This window comes from Pan paniscus, chromosome 12 (genome assembly GCF_029289425.2).
Source record: "Pan paniscus chromosome 12, NHGRI_mPanPan1-v2.0_pri, whole genome shotgun sequence".
NCBI classification, from domain to species: domain Eukaryota; kingdom Metazoa; phylum Chordata; class Mammalia; order Primates; family Hominidae; genus Pan; species Pan paniscus.
The window spans coordinates 121,556,483-121,566,351 of NC_073261.2; the positions used below are offsets into that span (position 1 = coordinate 121,556,483).

Consider the following 9,869-nt stretch of genomic DNA (forward strand, 5'->3'; position numbering starts at 1 on the left):
AAATGCAATGATTTTTATTAACTGCTGATGCATATTCCTTCCATGTTTTTTCCTACTTTTATTCATATAATTTATGCTATTTTTGTTCCAAAGCGATTATAACATATACATAAATCTACCTCCTTCCTTTTAAAAGTATCATGTGCAACATCCGTGTGATTAATTTTCTACCTAAGCTCAACAGCTACATAATGTTTTGCATTATCACATGTGTCATCTGCTTTCTAGAGAATTGTGAGAGAATAAATTTCTGTTGTTTTCAACCACCATGTTTGTATTAATTCTTACAATAGTCACAGAAAACCAATGCAGGAAATATAATCTTTCCCTTAGGATTTTGAAGTATAGATCTATCAGGTTTTCAGAAAAGAAAAAATACCTACTTCTTCCACTTTCTTATCTGTTGTGATTAAAAACTATTATTTTCCAGTCAACCAGGAATCTGTATTCAATATAGAAATAAAGTTTCTGTCCCCATATATTTGGGCTGAAGTGGAGACTAGTGTGATTGACAAGATACCAGACCACTCATGGATTTCAGGTCACAGCCCATAACTCTAAAATAATCACTGAATATTTATTCACTATGGCACTACATGGGTGGATGGGTAGAATTCATGTATAATAAAAGGGTCTGCCCTCCAGAATTGAGAACCTAATTAGGAGAGGGGAAAAAGTTAGAAAAGCTATGTGTGTGCTACTGGATCATAAGCTCCTCCAGGGCAGGGCTTTGAATGTCTTTTATCCTTAGTATGCAGAAAAGTGTCCAATAAGCAGATATCATTTACAAGGTCACTTTGTCAGTTACATGGTAATATGGTTAGGATTTATGCCCCCACTTAATTCTCATCTTGAATTGTGATACCCATAATTCCCATGTGTCAAGGGGGAGACCAGGTGGAGGTAATTGAATCATCAAGCTGGTTTCCCTGTGCTATTCTTGTGATAGTGAGTGAGTTCTCACAAGATCTGATGGTTTTATAAGGGGCGCTTCCCTCTTCGCTCGGCACTTCTCCTTCCTGCTGCCTTGTGAAGAAGGTGCTCACTTTCCCTTTGCCTTCCACCATGATAGTAAGTTTCCTGAGGCCTCTTCAGCCATGCAGAACTGTGAGTCAATTAAACCTCTTTCCTTTATCAATTGCCCAGTCTTGGGCAGTTTATTATAGCAGTATGAAATGGAGTAATGCACAGGTTGAGTTACACAATGTGGGTAATGTAGAAAATACACAATGAGGGAGGAACAAGAGAGGTTCCAGGGACAGGGAGTCCCAGAGGCAGCAGGTCTCACTCAAAGTCCATGAAGAAGAATGAGACCTCCTGGGCAGAGTCTGTGGGGGCAGCACCTTGCACTTCTTTTCTCTGAGCCACTTTCAGCTCTTGGCACTGAGATGCTCATATGTTGAATGAGAGAGTACCAGGAGAAATGGATACCTTGGAACCAGTAACACAAGAAATGAAGAGTTGGGAAGATTTTCTCCGTTCACTGTGAGACTGTTCCTACTGGGCTTGAAATTCACTCCTAATCCTGTTGTGGAGTGAACTGTACTCCTCAAAAGAAGATACGTTCAAGTCCTAGCCCCAGTACCTGTGAATTGGCCTTATTTTGAAACAACATCTTTGCAGATATAATCAAGATAAGATAAGTTCGTAATGAAGTAGGGTGGGCCATAAGTTGAATATGACTAGTGTCCTTATTAGAAAAGGAGAAGAGACACAGGAAGAACGTCATGTGATGACAGAGGCAAAGACTGGAGAGATGCATCTTCAAGTCAAGGACAGCAAGAAGCTGGAAACCATCAGAAGTGAGGAGAGAAGTGAGCAATGATCTACCTCTACAGCCTTCAGAGAGCACATGGCCCTACCAACACCCTGATCTCAGACTTCCTGCCTCCAGAACTGTGGGGATACATTTGCATTCTTTTAAAATCTGAAATGCCTCATGAATTTGCATGTCATCCATGTGCAGGGGCCATGCTAATCTTCTTTGTGTCATTCCAATTTTAGCATTTGTGCTGTGGAAACAAGCGCCATTTGCATTGTTTAAAGCAACTCAGTTTGTGGACTCTGGGTGGGCAGCCACAGGAAGCTAATCTAGGTCCCAACATCCACCTAGACTGTGATGCACACTCTTGTTCCTCCCACCTGAAAAAACTGCCTCCCCTGCAGATCTCTCCAGAGGTGGTCATGTTCTCCCTACAATTCTCATTACCACTGAGCTTAGAGGGAGGTAGAACGCCTACTAACTAACTATTCCCTCATTTCATTTTCTGGCCATTCTTTCTTTCTCCTCCCTGAAAATCCCCAGCTCTAATCTCATGTTGTCATGTTGCTGTTTTCTTCCAATGACTGGCTTATTGCCCTATATTTTAAGACAATTTTAGCTCATGGCCCATTATCTCAAGTTTTACATGGACTTAATTCCTCACAATTTTTTTTTTTTGAGATGGAGTCTTGCTCTGCCGCCAGGCTGAAGTGCAGTGGCGCAATCTCAGCTCACTGCAACCTCTGCCTCTCGGGTTCAAGCGATTCTCCTGCCTCAGACTCCTGAGTAGCTGGGACTACAGGCAAGTGTGACCACGCCCAGCTAATGTTTGTATTTTTAGTAGAGACGGGCTTTCACCATGTTGGCCAGAATGGTCTCGATTTCTTAACCTCATGATCTGCCCACCTCGACGTCCCAAAGTGCTGGGATTATACGTGTGAGCCACCGTGCCCAGCCCCCTCACAATTTTTAATATGTTTTTAGATGACCTTTTAACATCTTGACCTTCAGAGTTCCAGAACTCCTCTTTTTGAAAGAGCTTGTTCTTGGTGCTACCTTGGTTATTTGTTCTCATGGACATAGACTCAATAAAACCTTCCTATTTTAACAGCTATCTCCATTTTATATCACTAGCCTAACAAAGCTTTACCCTCACTGGGATTTTCTGTATATTGATCTTACAACGTGTCACTACCCTTCACCCTCTTGATATTTGTGCTTTTCTCCCTACCCAGCCTACATTTTGTGGTTAATCTATACGAAACTCCTGCAAACACTCTTGACTCCTTTGCTCCTCTCTTCAACATACTTTAGTGGCAAAACTACAACTCTGGTTGAATCCAAACTTTTGCTGACCAGATTTCTCTATTTTTGTAGCTGAATATGTTGGGGAAAAACAAGCAACTGCAGTGACCTGTTCTGAGGTGAGGTTCATGCCCATGGGCCTTCGTGCTGCCGGGCAGTGATGCATACACGCACCACTACACATTGCTGGGTCAGTCAATTTCCCACTGTCCTAGACTATGATTTCTCACCGTCTCCTCTCTCCCCAAACTTTTAGCACTTCCTCTCCACTTCTTATGCTCAGCCTGCTGTCTTTCTTACTGAAAAAACTGAAGCAGTAGAAGGGAAATTCTTCAAGCTCCTATCACATCAACTTACGAACATCTCTATCAACATATTCTGGCTTCCTGTGTGTTACCACAGATGAATGTCTACGCTGTTATCTAAAACCAGACTCTGCAATTGTACACCAAATCCCATCCACTCCTGCTTATTCAAAATCATCACTGTAGCAATTTTTCCGCCTTCTCCTGCATTGTCAGTGTTTCTTTTTAAATAATGGTTTATTCTCAATGGCTTAAAAACATCATGTAATACTTCCTTCTGTCAAAACTTTTTTTCTTGACCTCACTTTCTCTGCATTCTATTTGTTCTCATTAGCAGCAGAAATCACCAGCATTACCTGTATTTGTAATGTCCAATCCTTCTCTTACTCTGCCTTAACTATTTTTAGATCATTTTTTTAAATTACAGAAAAACTTTTTTCTTGAGTAACCAAAGATCACCACATAGCTAAATCCAGTGATGCACCATCAGATCTCATTTTACTGAACCTGTTAGCTGTATTTGAAACCTTTAATCAAACCTCCTCCTCTTCATCATCTTCACTTTTTTTGACCTATTGAAAGAGCAGGACACATAATTTTTCTTCTGACTTATTGACCACATTTTCTCCATAACCTTTGCTGATTCTGTCTCTTCTTCCTGTTCTCTTACTCCTGGGGTACTCTGGGGCCCTTGGCCCTCTTCTCTGTGTACACACGTTTGATGTCATCTACTCTCATATACCTTTAAACACTATCTCTGTGCTTCTAACTTGAACACTTCTATCTGCAGCCCAGACTTCTTTTCTGAGCTTGCCTCAATATATACAACTCTGTACCTGGCATCTCACTTGTCTCATAAACATCTCAAACTCAACATGACATAAACTGAACTCATGCTCTTCCCCCCAAAAAAACACACTCCTTTCACTTGTAACCTTCTCTCTCTGTTGAAGATAATGAAATCCTTCTAGTTGGATTAGACTAAAAACAAAACAACAACAACAACAAATTTAGGATCATTTTTACCTCCTCCCTGTCTTCCCATGTTAATCTCTCAGGATAGATTGCCGTCTCTGCTTTTTAAGTGCTACTAAAACAATGGTTCACCCCACCATCCCGCTTTGCCCCAAAGGACAACAATCACCTACTAGCTGATCTTCCTGCCTCCACATTTGTCCTCTCTACTTAAGATTCAACATAACAGCCAAAGTGTTTTTTGTTTGCTTGTTTGTTTTAAGATATAAATCAGTCTGTGCTTCCTTTCCGTTACTCGTGACTCAAAACCCTTTCTTGGCTCCCTGTTTCACTCTAAGTGAAAGCCAAGATCCTCACAATGGCAGGGCACTTAAGGAAGCCGCCTCCTTAACCTTTGCAACTTGGACCTGCAGGCTTCTACCTCATTCATCCTGCACAAGCCTCAGTGGCCATTTCTGGTTTTTTCCTTTTTTTTTTTTTTTTTTTTTTTTTTTTTTTGAGAAAGAGTCTTGCTCCTTGCTCTGTCACCCAGGCTGGAGTGCAGTAGTGCAATGTTGGCTCATTGTGACCTCTGTCTCCCAGGTTAAAGCAATTCTCATGCATCAGCCTCCTGAGTAGCTGAGATTACAGGCATGCACCACCACGCCTGGCTCATTTTTGTATTTTTAGTAGAGATGAGGTTTCACCATGTTGGCCAGGCTGGTCTCAAACTCCTGACCTCATGTGATTCACCCACCTCGGCCTCCCAAAGTGCTGGGATTACAGGCGTGAGCCACGGCACCTGGCCTTCGCCAGCTCTTCATTTTGTAAGCACATCTGTCAAATCCAGTCTTCGGGTATTTCTACTAGCTGTCCCCTTGGAACACTCTTTTCTTCTCCTTTTTGCCCTCAAGATCTTTCTCAAATATGTGTTTTTAGTGAGGGCTAATATGACCCCTTATTTTAATAACAAATTCTGCTTCTCACTTTTCCTGCAATCTCAACTCCTATCACTCTGTTGTTTTTCTTTTTAATAGGGTATGTTGCTTGATACTTCTGTGCACCATACTTTCTGCTTCTTGTCTGAATCCTCCTACTATAAGGTGAGTTTAGTGAGACAGGGGTTTTCTTTCTTTCTTTCTTTTTCTTTTTTTTTTTTTTTTTGGTAACATACACCAAGCATCCAGAATAGCATCTGCAGCATTATTTTCTCCAGGTATTCATTGAGAGAACAAAGTAAACCCACGCTTCGGTGTTTAAACTAGGAGGGCAATTCAAAACTCAGGCACCATGGTCCTTCCAACTGATTCAAACCAAGAACCTTAGTCATCCTTTTAGAATCACAGGTTAGAATCACTGCAGGGCCTTTAAAAATAAATGCTAATATCCGGGCCCCACTCCCAGACCAAGTCCACATGAGATCTCTGGGTGTGGAATCCAGGCAGGATGTTCTGGAGAAATTCCCAAGCGACTTTTCGGAGCCATCAGTAGGAAGAGCTACTGCCACAGTGAGACCGCCAGGTGGACTGGGGTGGAGCCACAGAAGTTTGCACCTTTTGCAGCTGGGAGGAGCCTGTCCCCTCCTCTTCCTGTGTGGAGTTTGGGATTCAAGCGGCGAGGCGGGAAGCACTCTAGTAGGGACTCTGGCCTTGCGGTGAGTCCCTGTTTCCACCTTTTCTCCTTTTCACCCAATAAAACCCTGCTTTACTCACCCTTCAAACCGTCTGCGAGCCTAAACTTTCATGGCCATGGGACAAGAACCCCGTCTTTAGATGAACTAAGACAAAGTCCTGTAACGATAAGTTCCTATGTCCTAAAACCTACTCCTGCCTCCTGTTTCCCATTCCTCAGGTGTTTAGGGAAAAGTGATCACTCACTGAAACTGGGCAAAGGATGACCCCTTGACCCCAACTGGCTGAGACCAGTTCCCTGAAGGTGTCCACAGCCGCTAAGCTTTAGATCTTCAATTAAAACTGATTAAAGTGGATGTTTATTTCTCTTCTACTGCTGGGGTGTTCTGAATATGTTAGTTCCATGTTTAGGTTTGCTGTTTGTAAATTCTCTCATTCCAATCATCCCTCAACTTGTTGAGCACTGATGAAACAAGATGTTTTTCCTCAGGGAAATGTTTGAGATCTGATTCTGTGTGCTAATAGGTACCCAGACACCCCCTTGGCGTGTTCCTGAGTTCTGTTCCCATAGTTTACTCTGAATAAATTACGATATGTGGAGATAGGTTGGGAGTTTCAGTGACCTGTTTTTACTGAGACAATCTCCAGGCTTTGTCCCCTTAGATCTGCTGAAACTTCTAGTTTCTTTCACTGTCATCCTACCTTCCTCTCCCTTCTCCCCATCAACCTCCACTTCTCTGAGAATCACAGGGTTCCAAGCAGTGATGATGCATCTTCACCCCAAGCATCTGGTCACCCATGTTTTACCCATGTTTAGATGTTTCACCCTGCTGCACAGAGAGTTTGTGGAAGGAACCTCTTCCTGTCTTCAGATTTGGGGTATTGGACTTCAAGGACTTGCCAGTGGTTTGCAGCATGGATGTGGCTAGAAATAGAGAACAGTGTTACCAATAGTCAGAGGCAAAGTCACGAGAAGGTCCCTGTGTCATGATTTCCTGTCAAGGGCCAATGTTTGTAGAGGATGCCACAGACTCATCCTAGTTTCACTGTATGAACAGAACACAGCGGAGTGCCACATTGCTTTGATCCATGTTCTAAGTCTATATTTTCTTTGGTAGTATTTTTGGTAATACTGAATCAGAAAAGCTATTTAATGAGCTCTGTTGTTGTCCCATGGCAAAACGTACCAGTCTTATGACCGAGAGCATTTAACTTGCTATTCTGGAAGAGTCTTATTACATTTGATTTTCTACTTGAGACTTCTCTGGAGCTTATTCAACATAGGAAACAAATGCCTCCCAAATGATATTTTTATGCAGGTGTCTGTTTAATCTAGGAATAAAAGCATGTAGTGCATTTAGCCACAAGTCTATTTTTTCCAGGAAAAAACACCATCAATTCTGACAACTTGAAGGTCAGGTGATGCTTTAAAGAGCTATCCCATTCAGCTAAAGTGGAAGCTTGAGTACAATGTTGTGTTTTAGGGCAAGAGTCTCCAACCCCTGGGCCACGAACTGATATCAGTTTGTGGCCTGTTAGGAACCAGGCCACACAGCAAGAGGTGAGCTGCAGGTAAACGGGCATTACCACCTGAGCTCTACCTCCTGTCAAATCGGCGGAGCGCAAACCCTACTGTGAGCTGCCCATTCAAGGGGTCTAGGTTACATGCTCCTTATGAGAATCTAATGCCTGATGGTCCGAGGTGGAACAGTTTCATCTTGACCCTCCCAGCCCCTGTCCATGGAAAAGTTGTCTTCCATGAAACCGGTCTGTGATGCCAAAAAGCTTAGGGATCACTGTTTTAGGGCATGTGTCTGGGTGGAGGTCTGTGTGTACATGTGCGTGTTAATGTGCGTGCTTTTGGTGTGTGTGTGTGTGAAGGTACATCATAACCTGCTGTGCTTGGTGTTCAAGCTTTCGATAATACTTCTATTGCTGATTAGCAATAGTTTCTGTTCATTCCTCATGGCGTTATTTTCATTGCAACTCAGGGTCTGTAAGCAGAAGGATGGATACTCCTCCCGCATCCTTTCCGTGCCTCAGGGCCTCCTGTGGCTTCAGTTACATTTCAGCCTTTCCTACCAGCTGTCCTCCAAACTGAGATGTGGGGATGAGTGTCCTCTGCCCCACGGAAGTATGAAAAGTCTCAAAGCCTGTGTATCCTTTGACCCAGCAATTTCAAATCTACGTACATCCTACAAAAAGCACTGGGGATGTGTAGAAATATGAGGAAGTAAGGATGTTTAAGGTATAAAATCACCAAAGCCTTTCATTTGAGAATGAGTGTGGCACTTCTTCTTTCTTATATTATTATTGCACAGGTCACAGCATATGAGTTTGTCTATAATACTTTTTATTTTTTGATCTTTTGTTCCTTTAAAGCAGAGGGAGCTCTCCATGATTTTAAAGTAACTCAAATGATGATTCATGTTAAACTTTGAATTTTTCTTTAGTCTTTACAAGTTACCTTGCTTACATATTTTTGAACAACAGTGGTCTTCTTTATATTGTCCTTCCCTCCATCTTTTAATTTTCTTTCTTTTACTCTTTTTTCCTCCCTTTTGCTTTCAGAGTCACCTTAATGGAATCACTGAATTTTTACAAAACTTCTACTGAGCTTTCATCTCTTATGAAAACAACTAACTTTTCAAAAAAATGGTGCAATTACAATAGCAGATATAAATGTCTTAAAAGGTAGATAAGAACTGAAGCTCAATTCCAGGAAGCCTCACATGCCCAGTGGGAGCAAAACGGGCAGTCCCCCTGGTGAGGGGCATGCAGCTTTGGTGAAAGCTGCAGCCTCTGTACAGCAAGAGGAGCACCCCCACTCTCCCCATCCCCATCCCCTGCCCCGGCCCCATAGCCGCCTCCAGGTCCTCACAGCAGATGCATGGAGCTGAGATAACCAGGCACCAGCTGGCAATTCCAGATAGAGAGTTTCCTTATTGGCAGAGGACACAGAGATCCACAGACAGTGTTAAAGCCTGAGCTTTAGCAATAGCACAGCTTCATCACGCTCAGGGATGGAGGTGTGGTTTCCGGGTCCATAGAGCTGTATGTGATTCCAAGAACATGGAGCCTGGAGTGAAAATTCCAGGCAGAATGAAAATTTCCCTTCTGACGATTATTAGGAGACTGAGTTAAGTGGCAGTGGCGGGGTGAAACCTAGCTTCAGGCTCCTTTGCATTCCATGAATCCACTGAGTCCATTGAACGCGCTTCTTTTTGCCTGTACGTGTTTTCTAAATTTCATAAACTAAGAGCAATAAAGAGGGGAAGATCTATTTTAACGAAATAGTTCGATATTGTTTTTCCCCAGTATCTATCTGATATTCTTCATCTGGTTTTCACTCAGTTGATAGAGAAGCGGTTCCACCTGTTTTCTCTCCACCCATGAGCAGAGCATCAAGTGAGAGTTCGGAGTTAGCTGAATTTTGCAAAGGACACTCGGGCCTTGGGCTGGTGCTGTTTGACAGTGTCTGTGAGGGAGGGGAGAATGCCCAGGCAGGAAAGAGTTAGGAGTTGGATCCGGGCCTGTTGCACAGGGAGCCCCTGGGGCCTCAGCATTCCACAGCTAGCTCTGCAGTGTAGTGACTCTGTGACCTTAAGCAAACCACATAATAAACCATCTCAACATCCTCACAGGGCTCCTTTGCTGTTTTTCACCCAAACATTTTGAGAGACTTGGAAATAGCTCAAGGCCTTGTTTTGCCAATAATTGCCTCAGGTCAATGACAAATCATTACCAAGTAGTGAAAACCTCCTCTCTCCTGAGTAGTCAAAAAAGATGGAATGCTTTGAAATGCACAACCTCAAGGAGGGGAGGTTGTGCTTTATCTTCTCCCCCCAGGTAAGATTTCTATTTGGATGTATTTTCTTCCCTCCTAACATCCCAGTCAAGAAGGATGAGAGA

The 9,869-nt window shown here is 42.8% G+C and overlaps 1 non-coding gene across 1 annotated transcript; it reads right to left on the minus strand.

The window, feature by feature from the left end:
• Window positions 1-1,921: 1,921 nt before the first annotated feature.
• Window positions 1,922-2,028, minus strand: LOC112439046 (U6 spliceosomal RNA). The gene has a single exon (XR_003027343.1). It is a non-coding gene; the product is annotated as a U6 spliceosomal RNA (small nuclear RNA).
• Window positions 2,029-9,869: the final 7,841 nt, after the last annotated feature.